This window comes from Hyaena hyaena, unplaced genomic scaffold (genome assembly GCF_003009895.1).
Source record: "Hyaena hyaena isolate Hyena2069 unplaced genomic scaffold, ASM300989v1 scaffold_550, whole genome shotgun sequence".
NCBI classification, from domain to species: domain Eukaryota; kingdom Metazoa; phylum Chordata; class Mammalia; order Carnivora; family Hyaenidae; genus Hyaena; species Hyaena hyaena.
In genome coordinates, this window is record NW_024081182.1 from 1035865 (window position 1) to 1061801 (window position 25937).

The window sequence follows — 25937 nt, forward strand, 5'->3', positions numbered from 1 at the left end:
GGATATACTTTGAAAAATTCTTACCAAATATACATATGAGAGTGGCATGTGTATCTTGTGCTAAAAAGTATACATCCTCTCCAATTTTTTGGCCAAGCATCAATGTTAAGAAGCATCCAGTAAACATGAAGCCCCCATTCTAGGTAAAAGCATGTCTCTACCCAAGTCTGTGTGTTAAACATCAATGGAATGAGTTTAGATTTAATTTCAGAGTTGGTAAACATCACCACAGGGAAGAGTCTCAGTAGATTTACATGGAGGCCAAACATCTCCTTGTTGACACTCTCCTCACAGCTGCTGTAGAAGTAGCCTGAGGTGAACATGCTGGCAGATAGTTGTCCATGAAGAAATTAGATTAATTCTAATGAGATACAACTAATAAATCAATAAGCAAAATATTTGTTAAGTGTTAAATGAGACTGTCCTTTATTATAAGCAGCTTACTGTTTCAGGCAATATTATCCAGTGAACACATGGGTCAAAGTCAAGTGTGAAGATTAAATAATAGACTTGCACATTATAAAGAGCAGTTTGTTCCCAAAGAGTTAAAAACCAGTTATAAAACCTCTGTGATATGTCACGATTTAGATATAATTTTTGACTATGTAATTTCAGCATTTCGTATATATTTTATAAATATGGTCTTTGTCCTTCTGTAATTGAACATTGGCAGTTTAGTTTAAGTCCAGTGATGTCCAACCAAAGTGAAAGATTCCTGGCTTCCACATGCTTTTTGAGTTCCACCTTTGTCATCAGTGTATTTCATTTGTGAGACTTGTACTTGATATGCTACAATTAGCAGTTTTACTTTTCTATTTTCTGATCCTTTTAATGAAACAGTAAGAGCAAAATGCAATAAAACAGTGATTTTCAGATTTTGTTTCTTTAAAACAAAGTCCTTTCTTCAAATCATACTCAGAAGCCTTGAATGTAATCAATAAATCAGTAAAAGGGGATGTTCTGTCCCTGATTCTCCAATGCAATAAGACTTTCACATACAGGGGGCCTGTGTTATACACACAGCATGAAAAACAGAGATCTTTCTCTCCTTATCATGAGGTTACATCCTGCTAAAGCTAGTGTAAGCTGAAAATGCATTTAATATACTTAACCCACTGGACATCATAGCTTAGCTTAGCCTAGCCTATAAATGTACTCAGAACACTTAGACTAGCCAACATTTGAGCAAAATCATCCCCCACGAAACCTATTTTACAATAAAGTGTTTAATGTATCATGTAACTTACTGAATACTGTACTGAAAGTGAAAAACAGAATAGTTTTACAGGTGCAGAAATGTCCTCAGGGTATTGGTTATTGACCCTGGTGATCACGTGACTGACCGGGAGCTGTGGTTCGCTGCCACTGCCCAGGATCATGAGTATTGTATAGCATATCACTCATCCAGGAAATGACCAAAATTCAGAATTCGAAGTACAGTTTCTACTGAAGGCATATGGCTTTCACAACATTGTAAAGTGTAATCATCGTAAGTTGCAGACTGTCTGTAGTCCTTAAGACAGCTGAATTCTGCTTATCACACCAACAAACACAGCCATATAAGATGTCAGAGTGGCCCAAAATGTAACTGTGGTTATAGTACCATCATCTCACCAGAACTAGAAATGTTCCTCATGGTACAAAAGATGTTTAGGGGTAAGTGTATACTGTGTGTGAGTTCAGGTTTTTCAAATCTAAACATCTTCTGTGCTAAAAATATCACCAAAGTTTACCAAGTGAGGGGGGAAGATCCTATGGTGTTGCCAAAAGGAAAAGAGGTCTAATATATGGGATGACCTTGGAAGCTTCCACAAAAAACAAAGGACTTGGTCTCAGCCTTAAAAGAAAGATGGGACACTGGATTGTTAGCTGGGACCAAGGTGGTATCCCAAGAAGAGGAAAGTGTGTGTGTGTGTGTGTGTGTGTGTGTGTGTGTGTGTAGATATGTGTAAAATACCATTTTTATTAAAACATACTGTATATTTTTAAGGGGTGTTTGGGGTGGCTCAGTCAGTTAAGCATCTGACTTCGGCTCAGGTCATGATCTCCAGGTTTGGCAGTTCAAGCCCCGTGGAGGACTCTGTGCTGACAGCTCAGAGCCTACTTTAGATTTTTTGTCTCCCTCTCTCTCTGCCCTTCCCCCACTTGTGATCTGTCTCTCTCAAAAATAAATAAACATTAAAAAACTTTTTAAACGTACTGCATATTTTTGACAGCTACACACACACACACACACACACACACACACACACAGGATAGGAAAATATCTGAAAGGAAACAGAGCAATCTGACAATAGTGGGTAACTTGGAGTGGCTGGGAAAGAATTACAGAGACTGTAGCCTTATATACACTGAATAGTTTCTATAAACAGACTATAGTATGATTTTCATTAATTTCAATTTAAACGTGTTATGTCAATGGATACAGAAAGAATACAAAAATCCAATGATTTTGTTATTTATGATTAACAAATTAACCATTATTTCATAATTAATAAACATGGTTATATTACATTATGATAAAACACTCAATAAACTATGAATAGAAAGGAGTCTCTTCAACCTCATAAAGGGTGGTCGCAAAACTCCACAGCTAACATATTTAGGGTGAGAGGACTGGATGTTTTCCCCCTAAGATTGGGAACAAGACAAAGATATCCTTTCTATTTTAGTTCAACATAGCACTAGAGGTTTTAGCCAAGGAAATTAGGTGAGAAAAGAAATAAAAGGCATCAGATTGGAAGGAAGGAAGTAAAACTGCTTCTATTCTCTATATAGACATGACCTTCCATACAGAAATTCCTAAGTAATTCACACGCACAAAATTGAACTGATAAACAAGTCCAGCAAGGTTGCAGGAAACCACATCAATATACAAAAATCAAGTGTTATTTATGCATACTTAGCAATGACCAGTCTGAAAATGAAATTAACAGAACAATCCCATTTGTAATGGTATCAAAAAGAATAAATTACTTAGGAATAAATTTAACAAAAGCAATGGAAGACTTATACACTGGAAACTACAAAACAGCACTGAGAGATTTAAAAAGACTGAATGGAAAGGAAAGACAGCCTGTGTCCATTGATTGGAAGACCTGATGTTGTAAAGATGGCAGTACAAATTGATCTACAGGTTTAATGCAATCTCTATCAAAATCCCAACTGACTTTTTCCTTTAACACACATTAACAAGCAGATCCTAAAATTCATATGAAAATGTAAGAGACTCCAAATAGCCAAAACAGTCTTGAAAATGGACAAAGTTGGAGGACTCACACTTCCCTATTGGACAACTTACTATAAAGCTACAGTAATCAAATGCTAGTGGCATAAGGACAGGCATAGAACAATGGAATAGAATTGAGAGTCAAGAAATAAACCCTTAAATTTATGGTCAATTGATTTTTAACAGGAGTGCCAAGACCATTCACTGGGGAAAGAATAGTCTTTTCAATAAATAGTGCTGGAACGCCTGAATATCCACATGCAAAAGAATCAAGTTAGACTCCCACCTCATGCAATATACAAAAATTAATCAGACCTAAATGAAAATGCAAAAACAGTAAAACTCTGAAAACAAAACATAGGTGTAAATTTTCATGACTTTGGATTAAATACGTAACAAAAAGCATGAGCAACAAGAGAAGAAAAGTACATTGGACTTCATCAAAATGAAAACCTTTTGGCTCCTGAGAACACTATCAAGTGAATAGAAAAGATAATTCACAGTACTGGAGAAAATATTTGCAAATCTTATATCAGATAAGGGCCCAATATTCTGAATATATGAAGAATTCTCACAACCTGACAACCCAATTACAAAATTGGCAAAGGATTCAAATACACACTGCTTCAAAGAATATATGTAAACACATGAAAAGAAGTAAGAAATGCAAAGCAAAACCACAGTGAGATGCCACTTCACACCCAGCAGCATGGCTAGGATCCAAAAGACAGTAACAAATGTTGGTGAGAACATAGAGACCTTAGAAGGATTCATACAGTACAGATGAGAATGGAAAATGGTGCATCCACTTTGGAAAGGAGTTTGGCAGTTCCTAAAAATCTAAACATTGAGCCACCACTGACTCAGCAGCCCTACTCGTAGGTAAATATTTAAGATAATTGAAAGCATCTGTCCAGACAAACACTTGTACATGAATGTTCACAGAAGCCTTATTCACAATAGCCGAAATGTGGAAAGTGATCCAAAAGTCCACCAACTGAAGAATGGATGATGAATGTGGTACATCCATGTAATGGAGTGTTTGTTATTCAACCATAAAAAGGAGTGAAGTACTGTTACCTGCTGCAAAATGGGTGAACCCTGAAAGTTTTATGCTAAGTAAAAGGAGCCAGACACAAAAGGCCACATAGTCCTTTTAATTAAAATATCCAGAATAGAGGGGCGCCTGGGTGGCTTAGTCGGTTAAGCGTCCGACTTTCGCTTAGGTCATGATCTCGCGGTTCGTGGGTTCGAGCCCCGCGTCGGGCTCTGTGCTGACTGTCAGCTCAGAGCCTGGAGCCTGTTTCAGAGTCTGTGTCTCCCTCTCTCTCTGACCCTCCCTGTTCACGCTGTCTCTCTCTATCCTAGAAATAAAATAAAAAAATATTTAAAATATCCAGAATAGAGAAATCCCTACACAGAATCCAGATTAGTGGTCGTCAGGGACTAGAGAAAGAGAAGCACTGGGATAGTGGGGATGGTTGTACAACTTCGTGAATAAAAAGCATTGAATTGTAAACTTTAAAAGGGAGAATTTTAGGGGCGCCTGGGTGGCTTAGTCGGTTAAGCGTCCGACTTTCCGACTTTCGCTTGGGTCATGATCTCGCGGTTTGTGGGTTCGAGCCCCGCGTCGGGCTCTGTGCTGACTGCCAGCTCAGAGCCTGGAGCCTGTTTCAGTCTGTGACTCCCACTCTCTCTGACCCTCCCCTGCTCAAACTGTCTCTCTCTCCTAGAAATAAATAAAACATTAAAAAAATAAAAATAAAAATAAATAAAAGGGAGAATTTTATGTTATGTGAATTCTATATAAGCAAACAAATGAGGGGTGCCTGGGTAGCTCAGTCCATTAAGCATCCAACTCTTGGTTTCAACTGAAGTCATGGTCTCATGGTTCATGGGTTTGAGCCACATATCTAGCTCCATGCTGACAGTGCAGAGCCTGCTTGGGATTCCCTCTCTCCCTCTCTTTCTGGCCCCTTCCCACTCACGTGCTCTCTCTCTCTGAAAATAAATAAATAAACTTAAGAAAAAACATGACTCAATATTATGGGAAAAAATACAAACCACGGCATCTTATTCCTTTTTAACCATGCGTTCTTCTGACACAAGTTCTTGATTTTTGGCTTGGTTTTGTGAATAGCGGTGAAGCGTCATATGTCAGAAAAAGGGATTTTCAGGAACTTGTGAAGTGTTCCCTCATAGCTGGGAATCATACAAACTCTCTTTCCTTACACACTCCCATGTAGTTTCACTGCACTTACATTGAAGGTTTTGCAATTAATGAAAACCTTTACTTGTACTTTCTTTTTTTTTTTTTTTTTAATGTTTTATTTATTTCTAGGAGAGAGAGAGAGAGACAGCGTGAGCAGGGGAGGGTCAGAGAGAGAGGGAGTCACAGACTGAAACAGTCTCCATGCTCTGAGCTGGCAGTCAGCACAGAGCCCGATGCGGGGCTCGAATCCACGAACCGCGAGATCATGACCTAAGCGAAAGTCGGACGCTTAACTGACTAAGCCACCCAGACGTCCCTACTTGTACTTTCTTAAACACCATGAAGGAAAAACATAGTTTCCCACAAAATTTTTTGTATGATAAAATATACAAACATGAAATTAACCATTTTGGAGTGCCTAGGTGGATGAGTTGGTTAAGCATCCATACTCTTGATTTTGCCTCATGTCATGATCACAGGGTCATGAGATCGAGCCCTGCATCAGACCCCACACTGAGCATGGAACCCGCTTAAGATTCTCTCTCTCTCTCTCTCTCTCTCTCTCACTCACTCACTGCCCCATCTCCCATTCATTCTTGCTCTCTCTCTAAAAACAAATAAATAAAATTTTAAAAACTATAAAAAAGAAATTTACCATCTTAACCATTTTTAGTTGTAGAATTCAGTGTCATTAAGCACAGTCACATTGTTGTGCAGCCATTACCACCATCCATCTCCAGAACTTTTTTCATCATTTTAAACAGAAACTCTGTACCCACTAAAAAATAACTCCTCCCTATTCCCTCCCCCAGCCCCTGACAACCACCCTCCTACTTTCTGTCTCTACGATTTGCCTACCTAGATAACTCATATAAGTCTTTGTCATGACTGGCTTATTTCACTTTGCATATGTCCTTAATATTCATCTATATTGTAGCATGTGTCAGAACTTCATTCCTTTTATTTTTTATTATATTAAAAAAACTTTTTTTTAATGTTTATTTATTTTTGAGAGACAGAGACAGAGCACAAGAGAGAGAGGGGCAGAGAGAGAGGGAGACACAAAATCCAAAGCAGGCTCCAGGCTCCAAGCTGTCAGCACAGAGCAGGATGCGGGGCTTGAACTCACAAACTGAGAGTTCATCGACCTGATCGTCGATGCTTAACTAACTGACTGAGCCACCCACACACCCCAGAACTTCCTTCCTTTTTAAGACTGAAGAATATTCTAGTCAGGAAGTTTTAAAATCCAGAAATCTGGCATCCTCACTTATTATCATAAAACTAGCTGGACATCTCATAAAAATAGATTTTAACCAACCACATTAAAAGAAATGTCACATGGTATGAAAAGCTATGTGTAGTGAGCCGTTCTTGGTAGGTGTGACTTTATAGTGAGCCTTATAATTAGATTCCTGGTAGTTATTACTAGATATTAACCACATCTGTAAAAGGAGACATGTTCTTTTTTTTTTTTTAAATAGTTTATTGTCAAATTAGTTTCCACATAACACTCAGTGCTCATCCCCATAAGTGTCCTCCTCTATGCAAATCCCCCCCTCCCCCCCCACATCCATCAGTCCTCAGTTTTTGTCAGCATTCAAGAGTCTCTCATGGTTTGCCTCTCTCCCTTTCCCCCACCATTTCCGCCCTTCTTCTCCCCCTTGTTCCTCCGTCAAGTTCCTCCTAATCCTCCTATACGTGCAAACATATGGTATCTGTCCTTCTCTGCCTGACTTATTTCGCTCAGCATAACGCCCTCAAGGTCCATCCATGTTGCTACACATGGCCAGATTTCATTGTTTCTCATTGCCATGTAGTATTAAAGGAGACATGTTCTTATTCCTTCTTTCAAAACACTAGATTAATGGTTAGAAAGCCAGATCGTTTCAACATGCAAAACTAAATGTGTGTGTGTGTTTTTTAATCCTTTTGGATATTGTGAATGAAATCAGGTACTCTGGACACTCTCCTTTCTGAAGTGTGATTGGTCATAAGCTGCACTACCACATCAATGGTGCTTTTGCTTATGAAATACTGGATAGAATAGGTAACAATAGAGAAGACTCTGCTCTCCCGTGAAGTTCAAATGAGGTTATCATGGGCCATAAGGATTGAAATTTCCTTAATGATTTAGGAGACAGAGACCAGATAAATCCATTGAATATTGGTTCTGTCTAAAGAAGCTTTGGGTGTTTTATACCTTCTGCCCATTTGTTTTATTCTGTCTAACTCAGCCTAGACTCCAGGAGGCACACAATCTTCCCTCTTCCCAGGATCAACTTCCCCTCTAGGCTCTGTGACAACTGGCAGTCACAAAGGCCATCAATCATTACTGTTTTTGTTCATTTGATGAACAATATAGAGCAAGGTTGCTCCAGCAGCCCTGTTGTGGCTTCGTGGGGGGGAGGGGGGGCGTGGGGGGAGGAAGATTAGTGATCCTGATCTCCACCTCCAAAAACAATGAGAATTTCTGCATTTATACCTTTGTCTCTTGTGCAATGACTTGAAGTGGATGGGATGCCCCCAAGGAGAAATAGCTTGCTATAAACGAAGAGTACAGGTTTAGAATTGGACAGTCCCCTCCCCCTCACCGTATAGGTGGGTCTGTGTCAGCTTGGCCACTAGAATATTGTATCCCTCTGGCTACAGGGAGTAGTTCATGATGGACAAGGGACCTAAATAAGGCCACTCACACCTAGTGAAACTCCATTCTGGGAGTCTCACAGGAGTTGTTCACACAGTGCAGTGGCTTGCTTCGCGTGGAGGTCGCTGGGAGGCCTGGCTGTCCGTAAACATCTTGCCACTGCATGAAGATGCTGATGGAGAAGTGACTGCAGAGGCAAGAGAGCTGAGGGCCAGGAGGGAGGTGAGCCTTTAAGGGCGTGGAGCACCCAGATTCAGCTGTACTAGTGAATCTCTTCCCGATGGGTTTCTGTCACAATCGGAGTCCTGACAATGATAATTTTCAAGATAAAAAGTTTTAGACTCTTTTTTAAAAAATATTTTTAATGTTTTATTTATTTCTGAGAGAGAGAGACACTACGTGAGCAGGGGAGGGTCAGAGAAAGAGGGAGATACAGAATCTGAAGCAGGCTCCAGCCTCTGAGCTAGCTGTCAGTACAGAGCCCGACACGGGGCTCAAACCCACAAACTGTGAGATCATGACCTGAGCCAAAGTCGGACGCTTAACCAACTGAGCCATCCAGACGCCCCAAAAAAGTTTTAGGCTCTTGATTACTTGCACATGAAAGAGAATATTGGCACAAAATAGAAATCTGGGTTCACTCGTGCAGAGAAATCATGCCACTTTGTCCCAGGGAAAGACTGTGGCCTGTATCGGCTTGCCCATAGCTGAGAAGGGGAAGCATACCCCAAGGAGCAAATTTTTCTTAGACACATATATTATTTTTATTGCTTAAGTAATACATCTCCATTGTGGAAAAAAGGATAATACATATAAGTTTTTAAAAATTCTATAATGTATTCATTAGAATTTTTCCTATTCATTAGGGAATTTATAAATCGAAATTGTGATGATAAGCACTGTTTTCTGCCTGCCTTTTCCCCTTAATGCTTATATTGGGAATACCCTTCTTTGTCAGTACATAAAGGTCTGTTTCACAAATTATAGTGGCTCTGTAATATATAACTTATTTAACCATAGCTGGACATTCTAGTTTTCTCTACTATGTAACACATATTATAAAAAACATCCTTGTTCATGTTTTTTCACCCTTATCTGATTTTCTCTATAAGATTAATTGCTAGAAGTAGAATTGACAGCTCAAAAAGTAAGTATCTTTTTTCAGAGTTTTGCCAATTATTTCTATATTATACCCTAGAGAGGCTAGAGACTAACTTCTAGATCTGTTTACATGCACCAGCAATATAGACAAGTATGTCCTCCTGAAGATCTAGTTGGGAGAGTGGAGAGAGGAAGAGTAAAAGATCAGGACCATAAAGTATGTCTAGGGAATTTGAAGTTGCATGGACTGTGCAACAGGGTATGAACAGGTAAAGCCATTGTGACCAGTTGTGTGGGCTGTCCACTGCACACCTCTGTCTAAGGAACACCATTTGCAAGCAATACAGCAGACCTCTGAGGCTTCAAGAAGCTTGAGAAGTGATGCCTGAGTAGCCACTTGTTACAGCTAGATATCTCTTGGCCTATTCTGATAGCTAGAGGCTGAGTAAGTGAAGTTCTACCAGAATCAGAGTTATGATCTAGAATCAGAATTTTCTTCCTGAAAGTGTGTGGCATCTTTTAGATTAAACAAAATGTAAAATAGTTAATACTCAATAATGTAGTAGTTATAAAATAAAGACTGGACATTTACTCAATGGAATATTATGCTGACACTAAAAATAATAAACAGAGCATGATGACAAGGTGGAGATTGCCATAGTATATTAAGTGAAGAAAGAATAAAATGCCTTACATATAGATTGTTTATAATTATGTTAAAACATGTGCATGTAGATAATGCACAAAAAACAAATATATAAAAAATATTGTAGTTGTTCAGAGGTGGGGTGGAGGTGACGTTGTTGCCCTCTACTTTTTTTGATTTTTCAAATTACCTATTGATTTTGTAGATACAAATAAATATAAATTCTTTTTTAAATGCTTATTTTGAGAAAGAGAGAGTGGAGGAGGGGGAGAGAGAGAGAGATTCCCAATTAAGGGTGGGGCTTGAACTCATGAACCATGAATAATGACCTGAGCTGAAACCAAGAGGCAGTAACTTAACCAACTGAGCCACCCAACTGCCCCTAAAAACATTATTTAAATAAAGACTTGAAAATATACATTTAACCACGATCCCATTTCCTCTTTTCAGATTTGGCATCATTAAACTATTATTCCTGAGCCTCTTTAGGGCTCTGTGTGTGCATGTGTCTGTGTGTGTGTGTGTGTGTGTGTGCACGCGTGCACACACTTGTGTCTATGTGTAGAAGAGAACTAGGCTCAATATTTTAGGTTGCAAGGAAGTTTAATTATTTTGCCTGTAGCTCTCCTGTTACAGTCTTAATTAACAAGAAATAACAGACCACGAGTCATTTGGAGAACGATTTGATTTCACGAACAAAGAAAGCCATTCACAGCACATGTGTTAGACTTCACTAGAGAAAAACCCATTGGGTCAGCTGACAGTTTAAAAGGCAGGGGAGAAATATTGGCATTTCCCTCTTCAGAGCATTCTGGAGATTCTAAGTAAAAAGTGGTGTGTGTTCCAAAAGAATTGAAAGTGAGGTCTCGAATATATATTTGTACACCCATGTTCATAGCATTATTCACAATATGTAAATCGTGGAAGCAACTCAAGTGTCCATCAGCAGACAAATGGATAAGCAAAATGTGGTGTGTGTATATATATATATATATATATATATATATATATATGCAATGGGATATTGTTCAGCCTTAAAAAGGAAAGAAATCTGTAATATCCTACAACATGGATGAATCTTAAAGACCTAAGGCTAAGTGAAATAAGCCAGTCACAAGAAGACAAATTCTGTATGATTCCACATTATAGGAGGAACTCTGAATAGTAAGAATCATAAAGACAGAAAGTATAACCATGGTTGCCAGAGGCTGGGGAGAGGGCAAACATGGGAGTATTCTGTGGGTACAGACTTTCAGAGTTAGAACATGTGAAGAATCCTGGAATGGATGCTGGTGATGGATGCACAACAGTTACGTAATGTACTTAATACTACTGCATAGTACATTTAAAAATGGGTAAGGTGGTGGGGCGCCTGGGTGACTCAAATGGTTAAGTGTCTGACTCTTGATTTCGGCTCAGGTCATTATCTCACAGTTTTGTGAGTTCAAGCCCCACATTGAGCTCTGTGCTGGCAGCATGGAGCCTGCTTGGGAGTCTTGCTCTCTGCCCCTCCCCCACTCACTCTGTCTCTCTCAGAATAAATTAATAAACTTAAGAAAGAAGTGGTAAAGGTAGTAAATTTTATGTTATGTGTATTTTAGCACAATGAAAGAAAAAGAAAGAGAGGTGTGTTCAACTATGTTTGATTTGATTGAACTTGATTTTTTCCCCCTGAAAACCACTCCTTTGTCTTCAGAGATGACCTGTATATGTTAGGTAGAAAATGGATGAGGAGAACAGTCCAGGATAAAAACCAAGCAACTATGAAAAGGTCCTTCAGAGAATACAAAGAAAAAGTTTTGTAGTTCCTCCCATATTTTTCTGCAGACAGTAGAAATTCCAAGTTGAGGCTCTGCACTTAGAGGAAGAGAAAGTTTCATCCACTTCCTGCAGCTGGCTGGGCTGGTAGGCATGACCTGCCCCCAATTTTTTTTTTTTTTTTAGAAGATCACTTGAAGTTCTCATCATTAGCCTTAACTTTTTCATTCTTAAATGCTGTGGGTGAGTGGAAAGACTTGTTTTATTCTGGGTAAAGCATGCCTTATGGCCACTTGTTAATAATACGGGCTCTAACAGACAGATCTGTTTGAATCTGTATGTCAGGTTATTGATAACTTTGGATGGGTTATTTAACTTCTGAACCATAATTTGCTGCTCATACAATAGGAGTAATAATAGTTCCCACCTATGAAGATTGAATCAGGTGGTTAGTCTGCATTTCGGCCTTGACACAGTGCCAGGCGCATAGTAAATCCACAATAAATATTAGCTGCTGTTTTTCCTGTTATTATTATTACTGGTTCCGTCTTCTTCAGTAGGGCATCTTTTTTTTTCCTTTAAGTAAGCTGTACGCGCAACATGGGGCTCATGACCCTGAGATCAAAGTTGCACGCTCTACTAAGTGAGCCAGTCAGGCACTCCAGGGCATCTGTTAAAAAACCAGCTAGTGGCCTCCTTATATAGTTCATCAGGGACACCACCGCATGCTCTCATCTCAAGGCCTTTGCCCTTGGCAACTCTCAATCATGGTACCTTCTCTTGCTTTATTCAGTGTTCTCCTTGACTGTCTCTTCTGGTCACCCTTTGCAAAATGGCACCTCCTCATCACTCTCCAGCCTCTTACTATGCTGTGTTTTCGGCTTGTCACTTACCAATTACCTGACATCATATTGAATATTTACTTGTTTGTCTCTTGCCTGTCATTGTGACCAGAACATGAGCTCCGTAAGAGTAGAGGTTGCTTGACTTGTTCATCCCATATCCCCGGCCCTTACAACACTGTCTGGCACATACTAGGTACATAATAAATATTTTAGTGAATAACTGAATCCTTTAAATGATCTCTCTAATGAGGGCATTTGAAAACAAATAAAAACAAACTGTTTTGTTTTATTTTAAAAACCCTTCTCTTAGATTGTCACAGGCACTGACACACAGATTTTTCTGGGAAGGTGCTTTTGTACCGGGATCCTTGAACTCAACATCTGTACTCATTAATCCCCAAGAGATAACATGTGAGAAAAGTGTATTCCTTCTAGCATTGGCCTTTGTGAACCACCTCTGTACCAAGCCTCATAATGTGAAGAAATGAAGTGTGTTAGGGGAAATTACGATCCCCCAAGCAGGCTTGAAAGGAGAGCATCAGCTGAAGGCTCATGGGGTATGTTTAATTCATCTGAGTATTGTACAGAAAAGATTGTCTTCATTTGGAATTTTTGTTCCAAGTACTGATATCTTCTGACAGGTGGGCAGACTTCACTAGCAAAAATCAAACATTGTATTGTGCAAAAGGAATACTAAAAATGGGTGTTGCATCAAATTACCCTCAACTTTCCTCTTGATGGTGCACAACCATCTCTTGATAGCCTCAGAGGGGTTGGTCATGACCTTTGTGATTTGATAAGCAACCTTTGCCCACGGTTCCTCTAGTGGGAACTCCACATGGACAGATTTATCTTCTTATGGAATCTTCTGGGTGTTTGCTGGCCCATGAATATATTTTCAATCTATTTTTCAGTTTCACTATCGCCTTACCTTCCCAACCAGAAAATCCCCAAATGCCCTTTCCTTTGGACTGTCTTGGAAGTATTTGTGAACCCCACCCCACCACCCCAGTGAAATTGGTTGTGAGCATTTTCTAACACATGGAGAATGTTTATAAGCTGTTAGGGAGATGGAAGCCATGTATACGAGCTGAATAAGTGGAATAAAACTGAACCTCTCAGTGTTCTGGAGATCGTGGTTTTAGATGAGGATCCCGATATTAGACCTCTAGTGTTTGACGTGGAGTGCCTCAAGGATGGTTGTGGGTAACCCCTCTGCCAGTTCCACTCAAATAGAGGCCTTACTCTTTCCATCGATGTGTGGCTCCATATGTTCACTCTTTCATTTGATAAATGTGTATTGACAAGGACCTTGAACTTGCCAGGAACAGTGAGTGCTGGATGCTTTAGGAACAGGTCATCTACCTCTTGATGAGCTCAGAGGCATCAATAACAAGAAGAATGATAATAATGTTAAGAATAGCAAAAATCTAGGGGTCCCTGGGTGACTCCTTTGGTTGAACATCCAACTCTTGCTTTCAGCTCAGGCCATGATCTCAGGGTTTGTGGGATTGAGCCCCACGTTGGGCTCTGCACTGACAGCATGGAGCCTTCTTGGAATTCTCTCTCTCCCTCTCTCTCTGCCCCTTCCCAGCTTGCATGCTTGAGTGTGTACGTGCACACGTGCTCTCTCACTCTCTTTCAAAATAAATAAATAAATTTTAAAAAAGAATAGCAAAATCTAATATTGGTTATCTAATATTATTATTTTATGAGCATTATCTCCTTTATGCTGATTCTATAAAGTAGGCAGTTATGTACTACTATTATCTCATGGGTAGATCAACCAACCAAGGCCTAGAAACCCCTAAGTGACTTGCCCAACATCACACAGTGATAAATGGCAGGGCCAGAGTTTAAGCAGCACAGGTCTGACTGTCCTCAGAACTCCATCTCTCTCTTTAAAAAAATAAAACAAAATAAAACCACGTTGCATTCTTAATAGAGTATATGGACAGTGCTCCATGTCCTTATTAGTACTTAGTATGGTCAGTCTTTTTAATTTAAAAAAATGTTTTAATGTTTATTTATTATTTGAAAGAGAGAGTGTAAGCAGGGGAGGGGCAGAAAGAGAGGGAGACACAGAATCCGAATCAGGCTCCAGGCTCTCAGCTGTCGGCATAGACCCCAGCGTGGGGCTCATGAGATCATGACCTGAGCTGAAGTCAGACACTTAACTGACTGAGCCACTCAGGATCACCTAATTTTAGCCATGTTAGTGGATGTGTAGTAATATCTCATTTTGTATATACATGTGTTTTAAGTCTCTCAAAATGTATATTACATACAGTAAAATTTACCCTTTTTTTGTGCATAGTCTTTCAGTCTTGACAACTGCATGTAGTATAACTACTAGTAATCAGGGCATAGAAATATTTATATCATCTTCCAGAATTCCCTCAGGCTGCCCCTCTGTAGGTAACCCCTTCCCACCCCCACCAGTGTCGGACACTCACTGATCTGTTTTCTGCCCCTCTGGTTTTGTGTTTTCCAGAATGTCAGATAAATGGAATCATAAAATATATAGCCAGCCTTTGCATCTAGCTTCCTGCACTGGACCTGATGCATTTGAAGTTCTTCCATGTGGTTGTGGGTATCAGTAGTCTCTTCCTTTTTATTGTTGAGTAGTATAGCACCCCAATAAAAAGGAGTTCTTAATCCTTTTTATTAGAGGCGATGAACTAGCATGTGGGTTTAACAAAAGACTGGGTTATCTATTATTACTTATGGATTACAATGGTTTCAAGCCTATCTGTATGTCAAGGCCATCCTTGGAAAGATTTTCTTTTAAAATTCTAATACCCAAGGCCTCATTCCCCTGATATTCTTGTTCAACTGGCCAGGGTGAGAATAAGAGATTGGCAGTTTTTAAAAGATCCCTGAGATGACAGTATCATACAGCCAGGTTTAAGAGCCACTAATGAATTGGAATCCACTTTGCTATCTACCAGTTGGATGATCCAGGACAAATCAATACCCTCAGAATCTCAATTTCTTTCTCTTTAAGTTGAGAATAATAATAGCTGCGCAGCTCACCAGGTTACCATAAGGATCAAAATGTTTTCCAGTGGCAACACACGAGAAAGTGTCCTGCGAATTCTAGCTGCAGAAATGACTGATACCAATATGGATGTAATTCTCTATCAGTGCCTTCCCAATTTGAAAAGTACCCTATTTGAGGTTCTGTTTCCTAAACACATCAGAGAGGTTTTCAAGAGCAAATGGAAAGAGCAATCTTTGTCAATTTTATTTGTGCTATTAGAAGATTGCCTGAGGTATGAGAGTAGCTGGAACGCCAACAAGCAGATGGAGACGAGAAGTGGGATAAACACACCCTTCCCGAGGTGGTGGTGATGTGGGCAGAACTGGGCATGGCTGTAGACCACGATCTTCTGCCGGATGGGTTAAGTCAGCACTAATTTGCAGAAAGTAAACACTGATGTAACTAAAAGGACAAGGCAAGCAGAGGCATGGGACCAAGGATACAATAACAGTCCTTACCTCAGACCGAGGGAGAGGAGGGCCCTTTGTCACTGGCAAATGTCATAGTAAACAAGAGATCATTTTACAACCACATCTGACCACCTCAGAACGTATTGCAAGGAGCAGTATGTCAGTTTAGAGATGGAAAAGGATGGCCACCTTTGTATGAAAAAAGTCTTTCATTGATATTTTTATTATAAAATGGCAGATATTCATGGTAAACAAAACCTGTATAGAAATAATGTCTTAGCTTGGGCTACTATATACGCCACAGATTCGGTGGCTTAAGCAACAGACATTTATTTCTTACAGTTCTAGAGGCTGGGAGGCTCAAGATCAAGGTGCTGATGTGCTCAGTGTCTGGTGACAACTCTTTTCCTGGCTTGCAGATGGCTGCCTTCTTTGCCTTCTTGCTGTGTCCACTCATGGCAGAGAAAGAGAAAGAAAGAAAACAAGCTCTCTGATCTCCTCTTATAAGAGTACTAATCCCATCATGAGGATCCTACCATGACTTCTTCTAATCCTAATTACCATCACCAATCTCATCATGTTGGGGGTTAGGACTTCACAATATGAATTTGAGGGGAACACATTCAGTCCATAACAAGTACTTTATTTTGTTTTTAATTAAAAAAAATTTTTAATTTATTTTTGAAGGAGAGAGCCAGAGTGCGAATGGGGGAGGGACAGAGTAGGGGAGGGGCAGAGAGAGAGGGAGACACAGAATCTGAAGCAGATTCCAGGCTCTGCGCATCAGCACAGAGCCCGACCGTGAGGCTAGAACTTATGAACTGTGAGATCATGACTTGAGCTGAAGTCAGATGCATAACCAACTGAGCCACCCAGGCACCCCCGCATAACAAGTACTTTAAAGTTAAATGTGAAACTCTCCATTCCTCTCCTACTCCAAACCTATTTCCCAGACAAAACCACTATTAACAGTTTGGTGTGTGTCTTTTTAGTGTTTTTCTTTTGTACATATGAACATTTATTTATTGTGTTTTTTATAAATATGAGAAATATATTCTTATAAATATGGGAACGCACTCTACATCCTGAGTCTTGCCTTTCTTTTAGCATTGAGGATTGCTTTCCATCAGCACACATAGATCTACTCTGAGCATTTGTATTTATGTTTTTTTAATGGTCATTTTTGAGAGAGAGAGAGAGAGAGTGCCGGCAGAGGTGGGGCAAAGAGAAAAAAGAACAGAGATCTGAAGAGGGCTCTGCACTTACTGCAGTGAGCCCAATGTGGGACTCGAACTCATGAATGCGTGAGATCAGGACCTGAGCCAAAGCCGGATGCTCAACCGACTGAGTCATCCAGGTGCCCCCTGAGCATTTGTATTTGAAGGAAAACACACTATTAATGTAGTTGGCAGGTACGAATTTGGCCAATTTCGCATTCAAAATATTCCCAACCCAAAGTGAGCCCTGAGATGGCAGGACCTGAGGAAAACTGTAGGAGGTGGTGTCGATTTGTATTTCCTCAACCAGTCCAACAATTAGCGACCTAAGGGCCAGCCTTTTTCCTTCTGCTTTCTCGTGAGTGTTGCCTTCCCTGGATTGTTGGTCAGCTTTACAGCATTCTTGACTTCCTCTTCCTCCTTTCCAGAGGAGGGTGTCTCCTGGTGCAGCTGTTCGAGGCAGGGGTGGAGGGTGATTTCCTCTCTTTGTGTGTGTCATTAGCCATCTCTCTGGCTGTCCTCTGGGGACAGCCGCCCAACCAGGTGAGCCTGTGTCATTTAAAGCAGCACTTCCGTTCTCAGGCAGGAGCTGGTTGTGGTTTCTGGGTGATTTCAGGGCCCACTTCTGGGTGAAGTCCAGGGTGAAGTCCAGGGTGACCTGGGTGGCCCAGGTGAAGAGGGATGGCATCTGGCACAGAGACAATGGCAGACAACTTGGTACGAGTCCTTTTTTCTTTGTAAAGGGTATGCTGCCTAGAGCTCCTGTTCAAGACAATTCTTTTTCTAATACTTGGCAATTTTCTAGGCTAACTCAAAGTCAGTCTGATAGCATAAAGGTTAAGCAAGCATGCTCTATAATTAGATCAATTCATTCACTGATACTCATTCACTAGTGTTTACTGAGTACCTGTTATGGGACAGGCAGGCATCGGTCTACATGCTGGACGTACTGCAGGGAATAAGACCAAGTCCCTGCCCTCAAGGAGCTTACATTCTTGTCATAGACTATACAGATGTAAATAAATATGTGATATAATGTCAAGAAGCATGTCAGCTAGCTATTGTCACAATAATGCTGCTTAACAAACCACCCCAAAACTCAGTGGCTCACAACATACATTTATATCCTACCAGCCACATTTCAGCTGTTCCACATTGGGTTAGGCTATGCTTGGCTCTAGGCTGTTGGGTTCTATGTAGTTTTGTCCAGGGCCTGTCATTCTTCTGAGATCAAGGCTGCCAAGGCCATGTTCTTTTTATATCAGAGATCCAGAGCTCTCAAAGGGGTGAGGGAAAACATACACAAGTCTTAATGGCTAGTCTGGGACGCGCCACTTCCCCACTCATTCCAGTGGCCTAAGCAAGCCACATGGCAAAGGCCAATATCAATGAAGCTGAGAAGAGAGGCATTCTCTCACTTAGTTTTCATCAGGCCAGCATCCACAGTGACTCCCACCTCCTGGTATTCTCATTTCTGGGGCATTGCTTCTCACAACTATCCTAGCATTGATATGTGTAACCAATAGAATATGGCAGAAAGAATGGCATGCCGCTTCCAAGATTAGGTTATAAACGACATTGCAGTCTTGGTCTCTGTGTCTGTCTCTTCTTGGATCATTTACTCCAGGAGAAGCTGTCTGCCATGTCATGAGCAGCTCTACAGAGATACCCACCCAATAGCTACGTGAGTGAACCACCTTAGAAGCAACTCCTCCAGCCCAGCCAAACCTTCAGGTGACTACAGGCCCAGCTAACACCCTAATTGTAACCTCATGAGAGACCTTGAGCCCAAATCACCCAGCTGAATCACACCTTGATTCCTGAGCCTCAGAAGCTGTGTGAGATAAGTGTTCATTGCTGTTGTGAGCTGCCAGATTTTGGGAGGTCACTTACTATGCAGCAGGGGAAACTAACACAATAACACAGGCCACTGTAGAGAGAGCAAACTGTAGGAGGATAGAAGTAGAAGTAGGAAAACTATTGTAATATCTACATTCCTGACACTCAAATGGGGGTCTGAGGACCAGTGGGATCACCTTCACATGACAAGTGGTTGGCAATGCAGAATCTAGGCCCCACCCCAGACCTCTAGAATCAGAATCTGTATCTTAACAAGATTCCCAGGTGAGTCTTGGCCTGCAAAAGTTTGAGAGGAAGAGCTGTAGGGGACAGCCTAGGTAGCTGGAGTGCCATGATGTGGGTTTGAATCCTGGCTTATCAACCTTGTGACCATTAGTAAGGTCACATTTTCCCAAGCCTCAGTTTTCTTTCCTGTAAAATGGGGATAATAATAGTGCTGCCTTTACAGGGTTATATGTGAGGGTATATATGAAATGGTGTATGTTAAGTGCTTAGCATAGTGCCTGGCACATGGTTAGGGGTTCCTTACTGTTAGTTCTTTATTGATTTGGTCTAATCCATGCATTTTCTTCTTTAATATTCCTGATCATTTCCTGATAGTTTGCATTTTTTTTCAGTTTATTTATTTATTTTTGAGAGAGAGCACACAAGTAAGGGAGGGGTAGAGAAAGACTGAGACACAGAATCTAAAGCAAGTTCCAGGTTCCTTGCCATCAGCACAGAGCCCGATGCGGGGCTTGAACCCACGAACCATGAGATCATGACCTGAGCTGAAGTCGGATGCTTAACCGACTGAGCCACCCAGGTGCCCCTGCTTTAATTTTTTTTATTCTCTGTCAAAGAAAATCCTGTTTTGCAAAATGTCCTTGAGCTCATCAGAAAGACCTCTGTGCCCAGGATGATTCCAGCGATACCCTAGAATGAAGGCACCTGATTTCCACCATCATTTCCCAGGCCCAGTTCTCAGGGCAATTTTCAGGGACATTGGGCAGGCCAAAATAGGCCACAGCACTATTAATAGTGAGTTTAGCCTGCTTGGGACCTAGCTTCCCAGGCCAAGCTCTTCCCCTTCCCCCTGCCTGGTCCTGTGGTTGTTTAAATATACTCTGGGTTATTTCTGCAAGTGGATTTTCCTTAATATGCCCAGAAAATGCTATGCCAACTTGCCAGACAGTCTGCAACCCCCCCCACACACACACCTTTTTATTTGCTTAGTATTAATGCATCCCAAATACGTGGTGAGAGCAAATAAGCCAAACTCCAGGGGTATTGTGAAGAATAAATGAGGGAACTGCATTTTGGTGGGACTGATTTCATAATCTGCAGGGCCTCTTGTAAAATAAAAATACAGGCCCCCTGTTTCAAAGTTTTAAGAATTTCTAGATGGTGACAACAAGGGTGTAAAAACAATGTGAGGCCCTTCTAAGCATGTGGCCTATGTGACTGCACAGGGTGCCCATGAACCAGCCTTATGTAGTAGGTGAATCTGATATACCCAGTACTCTGCCTAGCAGTTAGTATTGGCCACATTCACAGCTTTTCCAGAGCCTTTCTCTTTATTTTTATTTTTTTAAATATTTTTATTTATTTCTAGGAGAGAGAGAGAGAGAGACAGCGTGAGCAGGGGAGGGTCAGAGAGAGAGGGAGTCACAGACCAAAACAGAATCCAGGCTCCGAGCTGGCAGGCAGCACAGAGCCCGACGCGGGGCTCGAACCCACGAACCGCGAGATCATGACCTGAGCGAAAGTCGGACGTTTAACCGATTAAGCCACCCAGGCACCCCAGAGCCTTTCTCCTTAAAGGGTTAATCAATTTCCCTTCAAGGCAAAACGGGGATAAATTGTACATCTGTAATGTAATCCCTTCTACTGCTCAATCTTAGTGACTTAAACCACAGCGATTGGTTCTTTTTCACAGTCCTGTGGGTTAACTGGATAGTTCTGTTGATGTCTCCTCTATGCACTCATGTATCCTGCATTCAGCTGGTGCATTTAATGGTGAATGCTGCACTCAGGACCTTCAACTGTGTGTGCGATGTCCCCACATGGCTCATCTGTACACCAGATGAGCATCACCAGCCTCATCTGTACCACTTTCAGCATGCACCCTTTAGCCATGATGGACCTCTGCAGCAGCACCATGGTATTCTCGGCCTAGATGACCTCATAGGCTGGACGGGAAGGTCCAAGCTGGCCCCATGCACATGTGTGGGGCCCTTTAGTTCTCCTCTACATGGCCTGTCATCCTCCAGTGGACCAGATCAATTTCCTTACATTATGGAAGGAACATTCTAGAAATGGAAGCTTCAAGCCTTCTGGAGGCCAAGACTCTGAAACTTGAACAGCAGCCCTTCAGTTACCTTCTATTGGTCAAAGCAAGTCATGAGGCTCACCTAGATTCAAAAGAGGGGGGATATATTCCCCTGCTTAATGAGAAGAGTGGGTGCAGTTTTCCAAGGGGCAGAGATCCAGGGAGCTGGGGGCACAATGCAACAGTTCTCATGCAGTAGTCTACATCAGAATGATCTGGAAAGCCTAACACACAGATTGCTGGGCCTCAACTCCAGAGTATCAGAGTTGGTAGATTGCAACAGGGCCTGAGAACTTACATTTTAAACCAGCTCTCAAGAGATGTCGAAGCTGCTAGTTTAGGGACACTTCTTCGAGAGCCACTCATGGAGGGGTGAAGTATCCACACTTTTGAGCAGTGGCTCTCAACCCTGACTGCACATTAGAAACATCTGGGTAGCCATAACTATATAAGTGTCAGTTCCGGGTATCAATGGTAAGAAGAAGATCAAAGCATGTGCAATAATATGGTCTTTGACATCATTCACTTGGCTGTAGTTTATAAATCATTGGAAAGTTCATCAAATCCCTTAAATGCTTTTGTAACTTAATCATTCCCTGATTATTTGGGTCAACAAGTACCAAGGAAAGTTGGATGAACTTTATCTCAACATTACTAAGCTGTTGGGGGAAATTCCACTTTTTCGAAGTATGTACTGTGATATGATGTTATTATTCAAGGGACTTTAGTATAAAAAATAGGTGTGGCTTCCTGGGAGAAGGCTTTTATAGAATTGCTCTAAAAAGACTACCCCACCAAAAAGCAGCTGCTGTTCATGAGTCACACAGATCCTGTCTCCTGACCACACACTAATAGCCTGAGCAGTCCTTCTTGACTCTGATTTTAAGAATTTGGAATAATCAACATGGCATTGTGTAAGAACTGAGACAAAAGTGCAGGTGTTAAAGCAGTCAGTCTCATTAAGTTCATTCTTCACATACTTTTCCATTAGAGCAGAGTTTCAAACTCTTCAGATCCTTAGAATCACCTGGGGTTCTTGGTAAACATACTGACATGTTGGTTCCACCTGACACACACACTGAATCAGCCTACAAAGCAAGAGCCTGGGATTCTTTTTTTTTTTTTTTTGATGTTTATTTATTTATTTCAAGAGAGAGAGAGCGGGGGCACAAAAAGAGAGGAAGAGAGAGAGTCCCAAGCCCCTGACACAGGGCTCAAACTCATGAACTGTGAGATCATGACCTGTCGAATTCAAAGTCAGATGCTTAACTGACTGAGCTACCCAGGAGCCCCCATGAGATTCCACTTTTAACAAGTACCCTAAGTGATCTCCATATCATCAGGTAAGTTTAGGGAATTGTCTTAAAGGAATAATGTGTGTGCAATACATACAGAAAGATGGAAGGGGCACCAAGGGAAGCTTGAGGCTACAATTCTTTTTTTTTTTTTTAAATGTTTATTTTTGAGAGACAGAGACAGAGCACAAGCAGGTGAGGGGCAGAGAGAGAAGGAGACAGAATCCAGAGTAGGCTCCAGGCTCTGAGCTGTCAGCACAGAGCCCAAAGCAGGGCTCGAACCCATGAGCTGTAACATCATGACCTGAGCCGAACATGATTGGACGCTCAACTGACTGAGCCATCCAGGCACCCCTTGAGGCTATGGTTCTAATGCCCACTCAAGGATAAGAGCAAGGGCTGACAAACTATAGCCTGTGGACCAACTCTGCCCCACTGTCTAAATAAAGTTTATTGGAACACAGCCATGCCCATTTTTATTTTTTTATTTTTTATTAAAAAAATTTTTTTTATGTTTTATTTATTTCTAGGAGAGAGAGAGAGACAGCGTGAGCAGGGGAGGGTCAGAGAGAGAGGGAGTCACAGACTGAAACAGGCTCCAGGCTCCGAGCTGGCAGTCAGCACAGAGCCCAACGCGGGGCTCGAACCCACGAACCGCGAGATCATGACCTAAGCGAAAGTCGGACGCTTAACTGACTGAGCCACCCAGGCGCCCCGCCATGCCCATTTTTAAAAATACATATTGGGTATGGTTGCTTTTGTGCTATAATGACAGTCATTAGGACAGATACTATATGGCCGATAAAACCAAAAATATTGGGGCACCTGAGTGTCTCAGTTGGGAAAGCATCCGACTTCAGCTCAGGTCATGATCTCACTGTTCGTGAGTTTGAGCCCCACTTTGGGCTCTATGCTGACAGCTCAGGGCCTGGAGCCTGCTTCAGATTCTGTGTCTCCCTCTATCTCTTTCCCTCCCCCCCCCATCTCTCTCTCTCTCTCTCTCTCTCTCTCTCTCAAAAATGAATAACATTAAAACAATTTTTTTAATTTACTATCCAATGTTTAAAAAAACTCGTATTGACCCCTGGATAAAAAACATGACCTCAGACCTGGAAATGGAACTCGGGCCCTCAGTGACTATGAGCTCATAATAAAAAATAAACCAACAAGGAATGGAGGCAGGGGGGCAGCCAGTTAGTACAACCAACTGGAGAGTCCAAGGCCTTAAGGGTGGCAATTTGTGACTATGAATTAAGTACATTTAATATGATTATAGAGATGTACTAAAAATTTTTTAAAAAGAATATAAACCTTGCTGAACAGGGAGTAAGAAAAAAAAAGGATCAGATTTGAAAAAGAACTAAGTACAACCTCTAGAAATGAAAACAATTTAGGGGCAGCTGGGTGGCTCAGTTGGTTCAGTGTCCTCTTCAGCTCAGGTCATGATTTCACATTTTGTGTGTTCGAGCTCCACACTGGGCTCTATGCTGACAGCACAGAGGCTGCTTCGGATCCTCTGTTCCCCCCCTCTGCCCCTCCCCTGCTCACACACTCTCTCTCTCAAAAATAAATAAACATTAAGAAAATTTAAAAAGAAAAAGAAAAAACAATTTAGCGAACAAGCTAAAGCCATGCCTCTCAAACTCTAGTAAGCATCAGAATCACCTGGAGATTTGGTTAAAATAGATTCCTGGCCCCTTTCTACTCAGTTCTGACTTCATAGGTCTTAGATAGAACCCATGAATTTGCATGTCTAATGAACTCAGGTAATGCCGATGGTGCTGATCTATGGACCATATTTTGGGTGGGCGTTAAATAGCAGACAGACACAGCTGGGAGGAGTAATTACTATTCAGGGAGAGAGATCTGGGAGAAAGAAGGCAGCAGGGAAATAGAGGTGGGAAACTGGGGAAAGCAGTTGAGACAAGGAGAAGGTCAAACTTAAGTCTAATAGAAATTGCAGAGAATGAGTGGGGGAGAGGCAGTGTTGACAGAGCTATCTGGGTGAGAATATCCCAAAGTTGAAGAAACACGAATCCCAATCTAGATATATGAGGACAGAACCACAGCAAAATGCTACCTGGTGAAACTGTGGAATGGCACAAGCAAAGAGGAAGCCTTAAAGCTATTTTGAAAGGATTGTCTATGAAGGAAGAACAATGAGACTGAAGGAAGAACAATGAGACTGGTCAAGGTTACTGATCAGGGGCACCTGGGTGGCTCAGTTGGTTAAGTGTCCGACTCTTGGTTTCAGCTGAGGTCTGGATCTCATGATTTCATGAGTTTGAGCCCTGCATCGGGCTCTGTGCTAATAGCATGGAGCCTGCTTAGAATTCTCTCTCTCTTCTCTTTCTTCCCTTCCCCCACTCAAACTATGTCTCTCTCGAAATAAATAAATAAATCTTAAAAAAAAAAAAGATTACTGATCAACAGTAGCACATGCCAGAAAAACAGTGAAGTGCGTTCTCTTCAAAGCCTAAGGGAAAGTAACATTCAACAGAGAATTATATGCATTATATGCCCACTAAATTATCATTCAAGAGCAACGGCTAAATACATTTTCAAACACATCTCACTGGAAGAACTACTAAATGATGTACTTGAGTTAGAAGGAAATTGAATCCACAAGGAAGGAGTGGGGGAGCAGAATGGAAAAAACAATAGTTAATGAGAAAGCTGCTACACCTAAATAGATATTGACTATTATACACACACACACACACACACACACACACATATACACAACACACAGGTATACACACACCAGTGGGGAATAAATGAGGGGAAACTGAAATACACATATATACACATGTGTATACATACATATACATACACACACACACACACATATACACAACACACAGGTATACACACACCAGTGGGGAATAAATGAGGGGAAACTGAAATACTGGACAACAATCATATGAGAGTTGAGAGTGGGATGTTAAAGTCTTCTAAAGCCCTATAACTGCTTCAGGGGAGTTTGGACAGACTCATTTTTTTACTTTAAGTTGTGTATTACATTATAATGAGATACTAAAGAAAAAATATAATATGAACTAACAAATCAGTGGAAGGGGAAAAATGGAATTTAAAAAATCTAATGCAGTCACCTGGCTGGCTCAGCTGGTAGAGTGCATGACTCTTGATCTTGGGTTGATCTCCAGTTCTAGGTTGGGTGTAGAGATTATAAAAATAAAATTTTAAAAGAACAAAAAAAGAAAATCCAGTGCAATAGATAGCAGGAAAGGAAAAAAAAACCATAAAATCTTGATAAATAAAAAACAAAATATTTGGTGAATTAGATTAAGAAAAATATATTACTGATCACAATAAGTGTAATAGGATAAGCTCTTCTCTGAT

General features: G+C 41.1%; 1 protein-coding gene across 2 annotated transcripts in view; it reads left to right on the top strand.

Annotated features, from left to right (window-relative positions):
- IQCK (IQ motif containing K) overlaps window positions 1-25937 on the top strand; it is a 126255-nt gene that overhangs the window by 55587 nt on the left and 44731 nt on the right. The window lies entirely within an intron of this gene.